This window comes from Vidua macroura, chromosome 1 (genome assembly GCF_024509145.1).
Source record: "Vidua macroura isolate BioBank_ID:100142 chromosome 1, ASM2450914v1, whole genome shotgun sequence".
In the NCBI taxonomy this organism is placed as follows: Eukaryota; Metazoa; Chordata; class Aves; order Passeriformes; family Viduidae; genus Vidua; species Vidua macroura.
Genome location: NC_071571.1, coordinates 154,279,079 through 154,296,820, shown reverse-complemented (window position 1 = coordinate 154,296,820; position 17,742 = coordinate 154,279,079). Strand labels below are relative to the sequence as shown.

Here is a 17,742-nt window from a genome sequence, read left to right as displayed (position 1 = left end):
CTGCTGGCCTAGCAGAGCTGGGTGTAAAGCTTGAAGAGGCTGTTCCTCAGTGTCTCATCCCTGAGCATCTCCCACACGGCTGCCAGGTGTGGTAGGACGCAGTTCCGCAGCCACCTCGGCACTGGTGACACGTCCTGCTCCCCGACGGGGCTCTGCCCAGCCAGGGATCTCACCAGCCACTTAGTGACAATGTGAGTGGATGCACAGGTGACAGCCACTGCCTCACCCCCATGTGCACCCCCCTGTGTGGGGGGTGGTGCTGGGAAAACAGGGTCCCAGTGGGCAAGTATGGAATTCAGATGTTCTCTGCATTTCTCCAGCTCAGACACTTCCACATCTGCAGCATTATCATCTTCTTCCACCTCGTTCTTTTTCCAAGTGTGACGATACACATGAGATGAGGTTTGTTGAGGTTTGTTCTTGTCTTTAATATTTTCTGTAAGATAACCACCATCAAAACAAACATCAGATACTCCAAAGGATTTTCCTAGAACAAAATTGTGCAAGCAAAGTGCTCTCCTGTGTTGATTCAGTCGTTAAAATGGCAAGTACCAGCCTCGTTTAGCAGCCTCATGGAGCCTGCACTGTTCAAAGGGGCTCCGGGAGCTCCCAGAGACTCCAGGCTGGAACCCTGTTCCAAACTGGATCGCCCAGCCTGGGGACGAGAGAAGCTCCTGAAGCCTGGAGCAACACAACCCACGCAGGCAGTAAGTTACAGGTATCACTCCAAAAACCCTCTTCATGTCTTCCTGAGGAGATTTAAAGGGTGGAAAAACTGTAGAAAAGCTAAAGCTTTTACAGTATCCCTTAAAAACATGATACTTTCTTAACTGATACAAAACATTTAAACAAACCTACAGAAGCTTTAATGTGCAATTAAAGCAGCTGCTGCTGCAGGAAACCAGCATTGCTTTAAGACCTCCCACTCCCAAGTTCCTTGCACTTTTTGTTCACAAAGAGAATAAGAGAAGTCACACAAGTCCTGGGGTTTTTTTCTTTTCTTTAAAACTGGTGACAACAAGAGACACCAAATATTAACTTTCACTTGCTTTACTTATTTATTGTTTTTACTTACACACCTCTTTCAGATCCCCATTCACAGCTTTGAGCACAAAGCCTCCAGGCACTGCTTCTTCTCTTAAGATATCATTAAAAATACCCTTTTTCAAAGCCTGACTCAAGATTTGCCACTATGTTTCATTTTAAAGCTCTTTCTCTTCATAATCTGTGTTTCTCCAAAGCTTCCAAATTGTGTTAAGGTCCAAATCACCACAAGGAAGATGTGAAAATTGCCTTTCCATTTCCTTTCCTCCTCCCTCAAGGTACATCAGTCTGACAGAAGGTATTAGTACTACTTCCAGAGAAGTTTGCCTCATTTGAACTGCTGGTCTGTAATAGCTACAACAAAATATGCCTTCCTTGAAGTATTTCAGCACTTACTGAGCAATTCTTTGTTTTGGTACTTCTGAGCCAGGGCCTGCAGGTCCTCCTGCAGCTGCAGGTCTTTGCTGACAAGGCTCCACTTGTGCAGCAGCAGCTCCCTGCTGGAGAGGACGCTGTCGTTGACCGTGAAACGCCTCATCTCCCTAAAAGCCTCCACAACAACAGCACGGTATTCCAGCACAGAGCTCAGGGTGCCAACAACTCGGTCAGCTTGGCCAGATCTACATTAGTCCTGTCAAAGGAAAACACAAGTGCCATGCATGCAAATTCATCACTACAGCTCTTAATCCCTACTGTCAGAATGGCCAGGAATTAGGGATGAAGGACTTGACAGCAACTGTGCATCACATTTTACTTTATTCCCTGTGTACTCAAACACCTAAATCCTCCTGTCAAAGAAATCTCATCCAAATTCACTATTCAACACACCAACTGAAGGTGAAAAAAGCCATCTATCCAGCAGAGATAAAGAAAGCCTCCTGGCCATAATAAAGTCCAAACTGGACAGAGGATGAAATGCAAACCAAGTAAAACAAAAAACAAAACAAAGGACTTACCGAATATGGTTGATTAATGTGACCAAAACACACAGAAATTCATTTACAAGTGGAATTGAAAGAAGTTTCCTATTCTCCTGGGACTGATTCTTGTTTTCTCTCTTGTCTCCTAAATTTATTGGCCATAGAGTATGGAGTAAGAAAATAATTTTATTTATCACCTTTTTCTCCAGAAACCTGAAAAACAAACAAACAAACAAACACAAACAAAATCCCCACCAAAAAAAAAAAAAAAAAGAAAAAAGAAAAGAAAAGAAAAAAAAAAAAAAGGAAAGAAAGAAAGAAAACCACATTTGAAAGGCAGATCCTCACCAGCAGCTGGTCCATCTCCTACAGGGGAGCATATTCTAGTGCACTTTTGGTGCACTTGCCTGAACCTGTCAGGGTACTCTGTTTGCAGAAGAGATTTTTTGTGAGGAAGAGGCAAGGGGAGGAGAAATAATCTTCTAGACAGCTCAAATCCATTACTGTGCCACTTCCTGTGCAGCAGGTCCTGTGACAGGATGGGAACTGAGGGTGCTCAAAATTTAAAAGGTAAAGACACCAGCACAAGGTGTCCTTTTGCTTTGTCAAGGAGGTGATTTACAAATCACAAAGCTCCCCCACCATCGTCCCTCCTACCACCACCTGAAAGCCTCTTGATTCCATTTTCAAAAACACAAGGGACACCTCAGAGTTCAGCAAGTTCTGCCAGTGCAGCCCTCGGTGCTCCTGTCTCCAGGTCTGTCCCCCTTGCTTTCATCCTCAGCCACGTCATTCTTCAGCCGTGGACAGGAAATTGTCCCCATTTCTCCCATACTTCGCTGGTTACCTTTTCTCTAAGCCGTGCAGGACCCCCGAGAGGAGGCTGTGATCCTCTATCAGCTCATGGGCAGCTCTAGAGGTGACACGGGCAGCACTCTGTCGTATCTCCAGAATACGACGCTGAAACAGAGAATGCAACTTGTTCTTTTACAGCCAAGATCTGATTATCTAACTTAAAATGAGCAATTTGGCTGGTATCTGGTCAACTTCCAGGTAAAATGAACACCACTTGTTCTCAGCAACTCGAGAGAAGGAAAGACATTATCCCTTCAAAGCTTCACACCACAGGTGCTGCTCTTACAAGAAGTATTCAGGTAGCAAGACAATTTTCTCTTTTTGTCCGAGGTTTTGATACTTGAAATACTCAGGGTGGATGCTCCCAAACCTGAGAGCTCCCGGCAGGCGAATTTCCGTCCTGCTGAAGCACTGTTCAGGTGACAAACGTGCTGGCTGGGGAAATAGAGACCCCAAAAAGAAAAGGCCCCGACTGCAGGAGCAAAACCACGGCACCCCCGTGAGGCTCATTAATGGCAGGAACCTGTTCCAGTTTCAGGGGATAAGGATGGGACTGGTTTAGACACAAGCAATTATTTCCCCCTCCACACATACACAAAACCAACAAGGAACAGATTTTCAAGAGGACCAAGGCAGAATCAGCTGTTCCTTTCTGTTTTGTACTTGAGATCTCGAAGCCATGCAAACTTCTGTGGTTTGGGGTTTTTTGGAACTTTCTTTTTAAATTCTTACCTGGGAGTCCTCGTCACACAAAGGACTGTTGAAAAAGGAATGACCCAGAAAATCCTCTGGTAGACATAAAGCTCATAGCAATGTTTGTCACGCAGCCCTTCCCCAAGAAATCTGAGGATCCACTCGTGCTGTTTTGTACTGGAAGCCATAAAGAAAAATACCACCGTCAGACATTCCGACATTTCCAAAGGATACCTGCTCCTAAGAGCACAAAACCCCGGTTCCCTCCGAGTGCCAGTTCAGGGCTTACCACATCTTGTTCTGGACTTCTCCATTTCCATTCCTACCAAATTTAATCACTAACATCCATTGGGAACAGTCAGTCTGCAGCCCAAACATGCAGTGGAAATGGAATTTTAGAAGTTGCTGTTTCTAAAATACTTCAGTTGAACTCAAAGTTACTAACCTAAATTCAAAGAGGAATTGTAGCTAGCCGGGGCAGAACATTCTTTTCTTGTGCTCACAGAGCATACACAGCACAACTCATTGTGCGTTAGTATTAAGAAAATAACAAAAACCCCGCAGAAATAACATTTTTAATTCCAATATGAAACATAAGACGCTTCTAATTAACTACCTGTAGGAGAATGAGGTTTCATTGTATTTTTATGGCTGTTTTTAATACATTTCTGAAGAATTACCGCCCGGAGGGAAGGGAGGCAGAAAAGAACAGGGGCGATCCCCTTGGAAAAATCGTCAAAAATAAATGGCCCAAAAACACCCGCACGCAAACTAAAACACACTGCCTCTAACCCAATAAACCCCCTCCAAAATCCTTTTATTTTGAACTATATATACCTTTCTTTTATATTTATACTTTTCACAATCACATTTACATTTATAATTTATATTGATGCATAATGTTATTTCGATTCTTTATCAAATTTCTTCCTATTACTTATATTCATTTATATTTTATCGTTTTATATATCTAGATATATTTAGTATACATTTCTAGATTTATATTCAAAAAATAGTTATATTATTTAAAATAAAAGCCCTGCCTGTAACCAAATTCTATCTCTATAATATTAATATTAACTATATATTATTTAAAATAACAATGCTGCCTCTAACCAAATAAGAACAAAAAACCGCTTTTTTAAAAACTATATTTAATAATTTTTACATTTCTATTTTTCATAATTATCTTCACATTTACATTCTTATTTTACATTGATGTATTTATTTATAGATGCATATATCTCATTACGTGATATTATAGATACAGTATTATTTATATGATATATTTTGTCGATTTCTAAGACATATGATAATTTCTATTTTATATTATATATATCTTTATATATTTGTAATACAGTTCTATATTTAACTGTATATTTTTAATCATTATTTCTATTTTTATTATTTATACTAAAAGCCCTGCCTATAACAAAAAAAAAGAAAAAAACCCATTATATAGATGATATTTAAATACTTGTTATATTTATATTTTTCATATTTATATTCACATTTACATTCATAGTTTATATTGATGTATTTACAGACATATATAACATATATATAACAATATGATAAAAAATATATATTATTATTTATCTTATATATTATATCTATTTCTATTACTTACATTTACTGATGTTTTTATTTATATATATATATGCATTTATGATCTATTTCTATATTTAGATTTCTAGTTTTATATTAATTATTTTTTTAATAAAAATGCTGCCTATAACCAAATAAAAACCAAAGAATGCCTTTATTTTTAACCTACTTTAAATATTTTTATATTTATATTCATATTTATAGTCACATTCACATTTTTAATTTTTTGTCTATTATCTTCTAATTTATTTGTATATTATATTTATAGATCTGTTATATATTACAGTATTATGTACCATATTATTTGTATTATGAATTGTATCTATTTCTATTATTTAGTATTAATTTATCCTTTTCTATATATCTGTATATATTTATTATATATTTCTGTATTTCTATTCTTAGATTGTCCATGTTTCTATTTATAATTTATATTTCTATATTTTACATAAGCATATTATGGATATTAAACATTATAATATCTTCTCGTAATGTATAATATTAATTACCTTACATGCTCTATTTACGTCTTTTTATTTTATTAAAATTTTATATCTACATTTTATATTCCCTCTTCCATATTTCTATATTGGTTTTGTTTATTTATAGCTGTATGGCAGGGAGGCGGTGGGACAGGACGGGAGGGGACGAGAGGGGACGAGGGGACGGGACGGGCGCCCCGCACGGCACGGCAGAGGCACGGGCCACGCCCAAGACAGCGGCCGCTGCAGGACCTCGGCCGAGAGGGGCGAAGCTGCCGCTGTCCGTCGGCGCCCGCCGGACGCCCGCGCGCCCGCCCGCGGCGCACCGGCGGCAACAGCGCGCGCGCAGTCCCGGCAAGGCCGCGGGAAATCCCGGCGGGGCGGGGCGGGGCGGGGCGGCGCCTGCGTGGCGCGCGGGCAGTGCAGCACGCGCACCGCGATTTTCCCGCCTTTTTTTTTTTTTTTTTTGGGGGGGGGGGGGGGGTTTCTTTTTTTTTTTTCCCGCCATCATGAGAAGGTCAAGCGCGAGGTCCCGGCCGAGCCACTCCCAAGATGGCGCCACCGGGAGGACCTTGTTAAGGGGCTGCAGTACCGCACTCTGGCCACAAGGCGACAGCACTGCCGCCCGCCTCAGCCGGACGCTGCCGCCCGCCCTGGGGCTGCAGGCGGGGAAGGCGCGCAAAGAAGAACAGGCGCGACCCCCTTCAAAACATCCTCTGCAATAAATGCCCCTAAACAGCCCGCACGAAAAAAAAAAAACACCAACAAAGAAAACCCTGCCTCTAACCCAGTAAGAAACAAAATTAAAAACTTTTCTTTAAAACTATATTTCAATCTATTTTATTCTTATATTTTTCATATTTATATTCACATTTTTATTTAGAATATATATTGATGTATAATGATAATTTTATAATTTCTTATATTTATTCCTATTACTTGTATTTTATTATATTTTATATTTTTATAGCTATCTTTATACATTGATTATATATTTCTATATTTAGAATTATATCAAAATAAAATATGTTCATATAAAATAAAGTATATTCATATTTTTTAAAATAAAAACCCTGCCTCTAACCAAATGAAAACCAAAAAAAGCCATTTCTTTAAACGATATTTAAATATTTATATATATATTTTCATAATTATATTCACATTTTCATTTATACTTTATATTGATGTATTATATTTCTAAATATATATAATATATATAATAAGGTAACAAGATAAATTATTATTTATATTTTATATATACTGCTAATACTTCTATTTGCTTACATTTTAATTTTTATATAGATCTTTATGTATATTTCTATACATATATTTCCAATTTATTTTATTTATATTTATAATTTTTATAATAAAACCCCTGCCTACTACTAAATAGAAACCAAAAAAAACCTGTGTTAAACCCTTTTTGTCCTATAAGGAGATAAGTCCACTACCTCCTTCATCTCCTCATTTTTCTTCTTTGATTTCAAAATCAGAGTTACAAAAACCTACTCAAATACAAGACTTAATAAGTAGTCAATAAAGTAGTTCCGTAAATTTCATAACCTAAAGAAAAAGTTATACTTATGTTTCCACAAAAAAAGAAACCACACAAGATTCCTACTCACTGTGTCAAACCTTATTTAAAAGTGTTATAAATGGGGTCCCATATGTCCAATTTCATAAACCACAAGATTAAAATTTAGCAGCAATTTTAACTGAGGTATAAAATAATAATACAATCAAATATAATGAAGTAGTTACAAAGGGTTATTTGGCAGTGGTTCGGATAAAGCATAAACAAAAGTGATCGATCGGCGTATGGGGAGGGTTTCCCACCCTGCCTCATGTACAAAAGACAAAGGACTCCAAGCACAACTTATCTACTGTATGCTAATACATATTCATCGATATCTCTCTGTAAGTCTCCTCCTACTTTGAGTTCCTATGTCACTAAATTACACAGCCCATGTTCCCATTGTTGCTATAGGGCCTTCTGGGCTCTTCGGGGGTCTTCTTGGAGGAAGGCCGACAGTCTTCCTCGCTGTCCTAGCAGGTGGCGTGTGCGCATTAAGCTTTGTGTTATGTAAGTAAGCGCTATGGTCCAATTAACCTTATTTATTTCATAGATAAAACCACTATTTTAGACTCCCTGTCTGGAATGGTCCCAACTTCATACTTCTCAAAGTCAGTCCTGCTCTGGGGATTGTCTTAACTTCATTTTGATGCCAATTTTGGTTTGGGAGTCTTCCTTCTTGTCCATCCCAAGGCTACATGCAATTTCCTACATCCTGTTTCTCACTGTATCATCTACAAAAACAACCCTATCTGCATCATAACACTAGTCACATATACTTTTCCAATTACTTTTCCCAAGCTATTGATACCATTACAATTTAGTCAGCATGAAGCACATGCATTTATCACAAAACACACAAAAAAACCCATGATAAATAGTTCCACAACCAAAACAAAACATAGAAGTAACACTAACTAAATCCACACATCCAAATACCCTGTGTTTATCTGTCACCAATCCTAAAAATCCATTTTCTACACGTGAAAAACACTAATCACTTGTTTTAAAATTTTAGAAGTTTAATAGTCATAAAATAGTTATAAAAATTGTAATAAAAATTAGAGCAATAAGAAATTGGACAATTAGAGATAGGACAATAAAGGAAAATAAAAAGCAAAGAATTACGAACGTCCGGACGCTCTTGGGCACTAAGCCACAAAGCATACCTTGCTAGCAAAGGATCACCCCTGAAAAGCAATAGCCTGTTGCATATTCATATATCTCATACACATTTCAAAAATTCTTTTTCAAACAAAGGAAGTAATTGGCTTAGTTTCTGCCACCCCCTTCATCTTGTGAATCAATTTCTTGGCTCCTAGAAGTCTGGAAGAAGTTGGAACAGTCCCAATAAGGAGGCAATAAACCTCTGGGGTTTTGGTGTCTTGTTGCTGTTATCTGCATGCGACTAATTTCTTGGTTATCTTATCCATTCCTTGAGCTAGTTACAAAAAGTAATCTTACATCACATAGTTTCTATTTTAATATTATGCTATAGCTTCAAAACTATATTTACCACGCTACTTAAGAGAGATTAATACAGCATAACTTTCCAACGTAACACATATAGTATTTATTTTAATATTTGCAAAAAGCTAAACATTTAATATGCATCTATAACACTACATTGTAGAAACCCAGGGCACCAGGAATATTTCTCTGTCTTCTCTGGGGTGTCCTGACCCCCAGGGAAGCTCTGACTTTGACTCTCATTCATGGAGAAAACTTCCAAAGTCTCAAGGTAAACCAGAGACCACAAAAGTGTGAAACAGATTGTAGTAGATAGTAGTATAGTATGTCACGTGGTTGAGAAATTTAGGTTTTAGGATTTTTAGTATGTTATAGATGAATTCAAGATGGAGGATATAGGGTGTTGTCTCAAGTTCCTTTCTTCTTTCTTCTTCCTCCTCTTTCTTCTTGGGTTTAGGTGGTATCTTGTAATTGGGTAGAAAAATCCGCATTGCGGGTCTTTAGGGGTCAGTTATTGGGTTAGAAAGGAAAATAATTTAGGTGTCACTTCTTAATTGGGTAGCTTCGTTTTGATTAGACTTAAAAGTCCTTGTAACAAGAGATTGTTGGCCATTTTTGTGCTGTTTTTCCTGCACGCAGAGTCTGGTGCAGACGGCGTGCTGAAGTTTTGATAAGATAACAATAAACAGAAGCTGAAGACTGAAAAACTCCAATGCATCTCTCGTTCCTGACACAGAACTGCTCCAGGAGGGTCTCCCCTGCCAGGGGAGCCCCCAGGGAGTTGCCCAACTTGGGGCCCGCAAACACACAACTGGTGCCCCTGTGTCAAGGAAATCCAGCTCTGAAGAAATCATCCCACGAAGTCCCTGGAATGGAGCCAGATCCATCAAAATTCCTCCAGAGGTGAAAGGACTCAGCTATTCCACATCTCGATTCCTTGTGGCCACAGGAGTCGCATCCCATGCTCTGCTGGACGGACCTCGGGACTGATAGCTGAACCCCAGATTCGGTAAGCTCCCAAAGGGACCAAAATGGGAGGGACAATTCTCGAAAAAAGAGGCAGATGCATTTCAGAAACTAGAAATCTTACTGAAACATCACCCAGTTGAGATCCCTAACAAAGACTTTAAATTCCTGATGCCGTGGCCAAAGAAAACTTACCCACCTCTTACAGAAAAAGATTTATTTGAATCCCGGTATGGGAAAATGTTAGAATGAGATTATATGACTGCGTCACCTCACAGGACCCAAATGCAGGGGCGCAGACACCCAGGGCAACTAAAGGTTTTTCCCCAGGGGCAGAAGGGCAGGGGAGCCCGCTGCCCCAGCACCCGGATTCCAGAGCAGTCCCCTGAAATTCGTGACCCCCCGCGCCGCCCGCCCCAATTCCCGGAGGAAGCCACTCCCTTTGAGGATGAAGGGGATTTTTCCCGGGGAGGAGGGGGAGAGGCAACAAGTCCCAAGCTTTGAGTTGCTTCTCGGTGAAGAGGAAGGAGACGGGAGACGATGTGTCTTTTCTCGCTTCCCTTGTGTCCCTGCATGTTCCGGGGGGGAAGGGGGGTTGGAAGAGCCGCCCTTCTCCCCGCCCCTGAAGCCCGAACCGCGCCACGGAGGGCGGGACTCACAGCAAATGGCTCTGACGTCACCACACGCCCCTCCCGCCGGTCCGCGCGGGCTCAGCCCGTGCCAGGAACGGCGCATGCTCCCTGCGCACACCCAAGGCAGCCCGCTGCCCCTCCCGTTTCCATGGCAGCCACAGCCGCTCCGCCCTTCCTCCACTGAGGAGGAGGCCGTGCCTCGCCGGCGGCCGATGCGGTCAAGCATCGCCCAGTTCGGGCAGCCGTCGCTTCCCGAGGAGGCACATCCCGCTCCACTCCGTCTCCGACAAGAGGAGGCGCTCTCCACAGACAGGGGACCCCCTGAAATACTGGGGGCCAGCCCGAGAGCGGGCGGATCGCTCCCCGGTGCTCAACAGTTTGAAACCGCGAAAAGTTTACAAGATACGCAATCTGCGCAGCCAAGAGCTGCGCAGACAGATCAGGCTCCGTAAAGTGCGCAGCCACCGCAAACAGCGGAAAATAAGGAAGTAACACAGGCCTGTACGAGTGTAATTGCTTTTATCGCCAGTGAGGCGGGCTCAGCAGCTCCGCGGCAATTTTTAAACGTAACAAGTACAGCTTTGCTTTCAGCTGGTTCGCAGAGCCCGGCGGAGATGAGCCGGGGTCAGACGGAGGTTGCAAGAGAACAGAAACCGCTCGTAAAGAGCGAACGGGGACACGGTCCTGATTGCGGACCGGGAGTTGCAAACACAGACCCAAAAATCACAATCGGTGCTCGCTAACGTTCATAGCAGCTGCGTGGAGACTCCCTTCCCTGCCTGCTTTCTCTCAAACGCCGACAGACTGCACGGCAACAGCCGTGCGTCCCCACTCCGGGAATCCAAGCCGCTGCCCCACACGGGCTGCAGGGAGCCAAAATTACGGCTGTGTCCCTGAATTCAGCACTGCCCACGGTCACAGAGCCAGCATTGCCTGCTGCAGCCCGAGCACAGGGCTCAGCAGCACCGGCACCGGCGGCTGGACCTGGACCGAGTTCCATGCAATGGTACTATCCAGCAACAGCACCACTGCAGCCAGTTCAATCATATTATAAGACATTTTTTCAAGTTTCCATTTTAAGTGAACAGAATACAGTAATTATATTCCCAGGTAAATGGGAAATCACCAGACAAGACACAGCACTTCCAAAATTGGAAACCACAGCTCATTCCCAGGCAAATGGGAAATTGCTGGACAAGACACAGCACTTCCAAAACTGGAAACGACAGCTCAAGACACTGATGATCGAGAAAAATGACAATTCCCTGCAACGCAGGATGCCAGCAACGAAAATGTTATCTCCATCACAGCAGAACAAGACATTCCTATGCCATCACAGATCCTACTCTGCTTCTGGCAAACAACAAACAAGACTCCAGCACTTCACCTGCTTGCCCTAAGTGTTTGCTTTCCAGGGCAACAGACCAGCTCCACAATTTATCAACATGTTTCTCCATTTTCAAAAGACTTTTCTTCCAACTCAAGGAAATATGCTCAAGAATTCTGACCACGACATAATGGACACTTTCTTCAAACCACCCATAATAGACCAAGATGGCAGCACCCTTTTTGCATCCTCAGTAACTATTCCTGGTACCCTGGGTTTCCACACTACATACCTTGTGAGTATAGCTCTTCACAACTAACCTTATACTTTACAAACTTTAAATTATAAACCAAAAAATTTACACGTAACAAACTCTTAAAATAACATTTATACACACTTACCCAAAATTACACAAAAAAGACAAAAAGTAAAATCACTAAAATCACTAAAAAAAATTACCACGATAATATATAGGCACAAACAAAATAATTAAAAAAACCAAAAAAAAAACCCAAAAAAACCCAAAACACTAAAACAAATTTACATCAAAATAACAAACCTGCAATTTAAATCAATTAGCCCAATTAAGAACCAAGAGAACAATAATATATCAAAAAATAACCAAAAAAAAAAAAAAAAAACCAAACATACCAACACAAATTTACCTGTCATCATCAATTCCCACGAGAGTGACCAAGTGGGTCTGCGGCCCCGTTGCTGAGGGGGGTCTCGGCGTAATACGAGCGGACCGCCTAGAGCACGCAAACAAGAACGGAGCCTAAGAGCTGCACCGGGAATTGAGACCGGAGCAAGAACAACTGCTGCCTGCCACCGCTCACTGCTCACCTTACCCACTTACCTTGACCGCTAGTATCTGGCTTTAGCTCCTAAAAATAAAGACAAAGAACAATGCTGTAACACAGAGGCACCATTTATGCTTCCCCTGCAAAGACAAACGGCGACTGACCTTCTTGGGGGACCCCCCTCACCCGGGACGGGGCCCTCTGCCACGGATTCCATCTGGCTGCATCTGAAAGAACGTTAGGACAAAAGTCAGAGCACTGCAGGATAACTTAACAGCTCCAGATAGCCTTCATCAATCTACAGATCCCATCTAGAGTCCAAATACACCCCACATTACAAATTTCCAGGCCCCAGGACACGCCCCATTCTAGACCTACACCAGGCTATGCAGCAGGGCAGAGCAGCTCCAGCCAAATACCCAGACACCCGTGACACAGAACAAGACAAACAAGGGGACACAACAGGGGGAGAAAGCTCTGAGCGAGAAGAATGCCCTCAGGGAGCCAGAGACTGCAGAATGAGATGACCTAGCTGAGACTGATGGCGAGCCTCTAAGGCGCAGAGAACCCTGCAGGAACAAGATGCTAACTGAATGACTGTCAAGGTTGGACACTGGCGCAATGCCAGCGTCCCCATGAAAATGCACCTTCCCTAAATAAATGCTGTGAGATGTTATCAGGAACAGAGCAGAGCAGGCCCAAGCTTAATAACGAAGGAAAAAAACTTTATTAAACTACTACTAATACAGAAAACACATAAACTAAATCCAGGATGAAGACCTTTTAAACCACCCCTCCTCCTCCCAATTCCAAAAACACCCAGCATGAAACATCACCCGGGATTCCTGATCAAATTACCACCCTTCAGATAATCAATACTCAAACTATCAAGGGAGAGAGAAGTCTCTCTTGTACCACAGACCCCCCAGGAAACACAGCTGCCCCCCTGTGTTTCCCTGTCACACATGGCAACCACCCGGAAAAAAAAAATCTGCCAGTGTGACACTCTCCATTCCATGTCACAGTGCTCTCACCACCGTGCTTGGACAGACTGCTCATAGGGCTCCTTTAAGGATGCTTTGCCAAAGACCCAAAGATACAACAGTTCAGTTTCTCATCCTGGGACTACAGTCCCCTCTATTTTCTCCTGGGGCTGAGGGTTCAAAAACAGGACTCATCTTCTTCCCGAAGACAGAGGGTATCACCATTCCCTCTTCAGCTTTCTTCGTTTCTCGCCATTCTTGTGCTGTTCGAAGCTGAAACAGGTCTCCCTGGGTCACCACTGCATCCCCCTAAAATGCAGTCTCCATTGCAGGAGATTTTGGTTCAGTCCATGGCTAACAAGAAAAGTCCAGCCAAAGCTACTTCATCATCTCTTCCCACCTAAATATTTTCTTCTTCTAACATCTCAGTTCCCGGACTATCTCTCTTCCACTACAAATCAAGGAGGAGTAATACTTTTGAAAAGCCCTCATTTCCTGGAAAGGGTTAAAAGTTCAGACTCCCTGGACGGCTGATATCTCGGTCCGGCTTTCCGCCTCCCACGCTGGGCACCATTCCCCCCCTTCTCCTTCTCCTCTGCCGGCAAATTTCCAGGTGCCGTCAGGCTCTCTGTCTCTTTCCCTCTTGGGGGGGGGGGGAGGCAAAGGCATCTCCACTTCTCTCCACCCTTCCGTCCACAGGAGCTGGCTCGGTTCCAGACCCTCAGCCCCTCGGCCTACCTGGGCAAGGCCGCGTGGCTTCCCCTCCCCCACCCAGCCCGTAGCTGGGCAGGGGAGGTCTGCACTCTCTGACGACCGGAACCAAAAGAGAGAGTTCTCCTGGGAGTTCTTGCTTTTAACCCCCTGTGTTCTCAGAGGCGTGTCCATACTTTCAGTGGTCACTCCAGGTGCCAATATCCAAACCTGACCACTGATTGGTTTGACCCAACTTCCTGGAAAAAATTCACTTCCATGTCAAACCACGACAATGACCTATTCCAAGCAAGGCAGAGAAGGATGCCCGAGAACCCTAGCGTCAGAATGCTCTACGGATCTCCGCATTGCTACGAGTCCTAATCTGCTAGAACGCATGCTTGCCGTCACAATTGTCACAGATCACAGCTGTCGAGAACAGCCCAGAACAAGACCTCAAAAAGACATCTGACCGGATGCCACGCCAATGCTTGTCCGGGCTCCCGAGCCAAAGGTAAGAAGGAATCAGCACTGGGCTGAGGAACACAGAGATGAGAGATGCAAAGATGGACACCTGGGCTTCTGATAAGCCCCTCAAAGGACTAAGGCAAAAGACACAGAAGGCACGACAGACAAGTGACACACCGTGCACCGGCACTGCTCTGCCCTGAGCACTTCAGCACTGTGAGGCTTTTCCTTTATGTGGCCTAAAGGGCCACCCCCATCTCCAAAGCTGCCTCAAAAAGCCCTCCCAGCGCCTCGCTTCCATCCCCTCTCAGGATCTCAGCCCTCGACTTATCTCTCGGATGTCCGGGGACAAGAATCCACGTCCGGTGCCGAGGAAGGCCGCCTCGCCCGCTGGCAGTCTCCTAGAGTCACCGACTGTGGCCCCTTGCTCAGCTACAATCAAGAACACCAAACATCACTGCAGGATCTTAGCTGCACAGCGGCCAATAACCAATAACAATTCTGCTACTCACCATTCTCCTAAGAACGTCCGCCTCATCTGGCCGCGCCCGGAGGCCGATGCCCTCGCGGCAGGGTCTGCCTGGGTGAAGAGGAGACGAGGTGACGTGGCATTGCTGAAACTCGAGTGGACCCTGGCTCCTCCTCCCTAGCTCCCCGACTTACAGCAACTCCTCGGCCGCTCCTGAAGGCTCCCCGGGTGACACCTTCAAATGACAAAGATCAAGGCTTCATCACAGATCTGTGCTCTGCTTCCCGAATTCCCACGAGAGTGACCAAGTGGGTCTGTGGCCCCGTTGCTGAGGGGGTCTCGGCGTAATACGAGGGGACCGCCTAGAGCACACAAACAAGAACGGAGCCTAAGAGCTGCACCGGGAATTGAGACCGGAGCAAGAACAACTGCTCAGAACAAGACCTCAAAAAGACATCTGACCGGATGCCATGCCGATGCCTGTCCGGGCTCCTGAGTCAAAGGTGAGAAGGAATCAGCACTGGGCCGAGGAACACAGAGATGAGAGATGCAAAGATGGACACCTGGGCTTCCGATAAGCCCCTCAAAGGACTAAGGCAAAAGACACAGAAGGCATGACAGACAAGTGACACATCGTGCACCGGCACTGCTCTGCCCTGAGCACTTCAGCACTGTGAGGCTTTTCCTTTATGTGGCCTAAAGGGCCACCCCCATCTCCAAAGCTGCCTCCAAAAGCCCTCCCAGCGCCTCGCTTCCATCCCCTCTCAGGGTCCTAGACCTCAAATTATCTCTTGTACATCCGGGGATGAGAATACACGTTGGGTATGAAGGAAGGTGGCATCGCCCGTTGGCAGTTTCCTAGAGTCACCGACTGTGGCCCCTTGCTCAGCTACATTCAAGAACACCAAACATCACTGCATGATCTTCGCTGCATAGGGGCCAATAACCAACAATTCTGCTACTCACCATTCTCCTAAGAACACCTATCTCCTTGGGCCGCACACTTCGGCTGAGCTCAGAGGCCGATGCCTTTGTGGCAGGGTCTGCCTGGGTGAAGAGGAGATGAGGTGATGTGGCATTGCTGAAACTCGAGTGGACCCTGGCTCCTCCTCCTTAGTTCCCAATGTGCATGAAGAATCCACGTGGGAAAAGGAGCCGTAAGTATCGCGTGGTTGAGTGAGGCGTGAGTGGGTGTGTGTGTCAGACATGACTTCTTCACGGGGCGAGAGCGGACCCCAATAAACCGCAGTTTCCCTATCCCGCGCAGAAAGTGGTCAGCTACGGGGGAAGCGAAAGAACTCAGGTACACTCACAACACGCGTACGATCTGAAACTCAGGGAGTTACAGGAATCCACTCACGGATGGGTTGGGGGAGGGAAGGTACGTTCTCGTGGGTTCGAGAAACTGGTAAACCTCACTGACTTCTGGACTCAGGGAGTCCAGGAAAACAGGTAAAAAGAGAGCTCGCCCTTCTTTCCAACTGAAAACCCACAGACCGGTTCACTGTGTGGTTACTAGGTTGGCAAGGCTTGGTCGGGGACAGACCAGTTTAAACACTTGGTAAGACTCGCTCCGGGACAGGACCAAAGTACACATTTAGCACAAGGATAACTGACTTCTTGGAACGGCTTGCGGACACTGACTCGGAAATACGGTAAGAAAAACTTTAAACATGGGACAAAGGAACAGTAAGGTTCAAGGGAGAGCTCAAGAGAAGAGTGCTAAATCTGGAAAAGGTAAGAACTTAAAATCAGGGAAAAAGAAATCGGTAGAAGGGAAAAAGGATGGGTTGCCCGAAATTCAGAGGGAAAGCCCCTTGGGCTGGATGTTAGAACACTGGGAGGACTGCTCCTTGAGGCAGAAAAAGTCCAAAGAAAAAATGATACACTACTGTGTAGAGGTACGGGGAAATATGGAAATTGGAAAATACCTATACTGGCCCATTTTTGGTACCTTTGAAAGCAAGTTTTGCCAAGCACTATCTGACCACTTATATAAAGAAGGGGAGTGAGATGATGAGGAGCTGGAGTATGCCAGGCTATGGGAATATGCTAGCGCACGGCTGTTCCCTATTAAGACCTCCGGCAGCAAGGTAAGTTCAGGTAAAGCTTGGGAACCCCTGGATAGCAACCCCATACCAAGTTCCTCCATCACAAGCACGGGTCCCGGCTGCCCCACCAACAGCACCTCCAGCTCAGTCTGCATCACCACCTAATGCCCAAATGGTGGCTGCAGACACTCCGGGACCTTCTCAACCCCCCCTCCCCACACAACACAGGGACACACACACACACATACGCTTCACACTGGGGAAAACACATTTCCTCTCGCCCATAGAACTCGGCGTAAAACGTGTTAGGAGAGAAAATACGGAGGATAGTGATGATGAAAGGGACAAACCTAATCTATACCCTTTAAGGGAAGTCACAACCACCCCCGGAGTCATCGGATTTGTAAACGTTCCCATCAATATGGGGGATGTAAGGGCTTTTAAAAAGGAAATGGGAAAACTAATGGATGACCCGTTGGGGGTGGCGGACAGGTTGGATGAATTCTTGGGAAATAGTATATACTCATACGATGATATCTCAGCCATATTAAGATCCTTGTTTAATGCGGAAGAACGAGATATGATAAGGCAGGCTGCCATCAAGGATTGGGAATTCAGAAATCCCCAGGGAGGGAGCGGGGTGGAGAAGTGGCCAGAACAAAGACCGTCATGGAACGCTCAGGCGGAGGAGGATCGGGCCAAAATGAT

The 17,742-nt window shown here is 44.5% G+C and overlaps 1 long non-coding RNA gene across 1 annotated transcript; it reads right to left on the bottom strand.

Moving 5' to 3' along the window:
• Positions 1-12,428: 12,428 nt before the first annotated feature.
• Positions 12,429-14,056, bottom strand: LOC128818764 (uncharacterized). The gene is made up of 3 exons (XR_008440546.1): positions 13,408-14,056; positions 12,538-12,600; positions 12,429-12,457 (listed from the first exon to the last, which is right to left on the bottom strand). It is a non-coding gene; the product is annotated as an uncharacterized LOC128818764 (long non-coding RNA).
• Between the last annotated feature and the right edge of the window lie 3,686 nt (positions 14,057-17,742).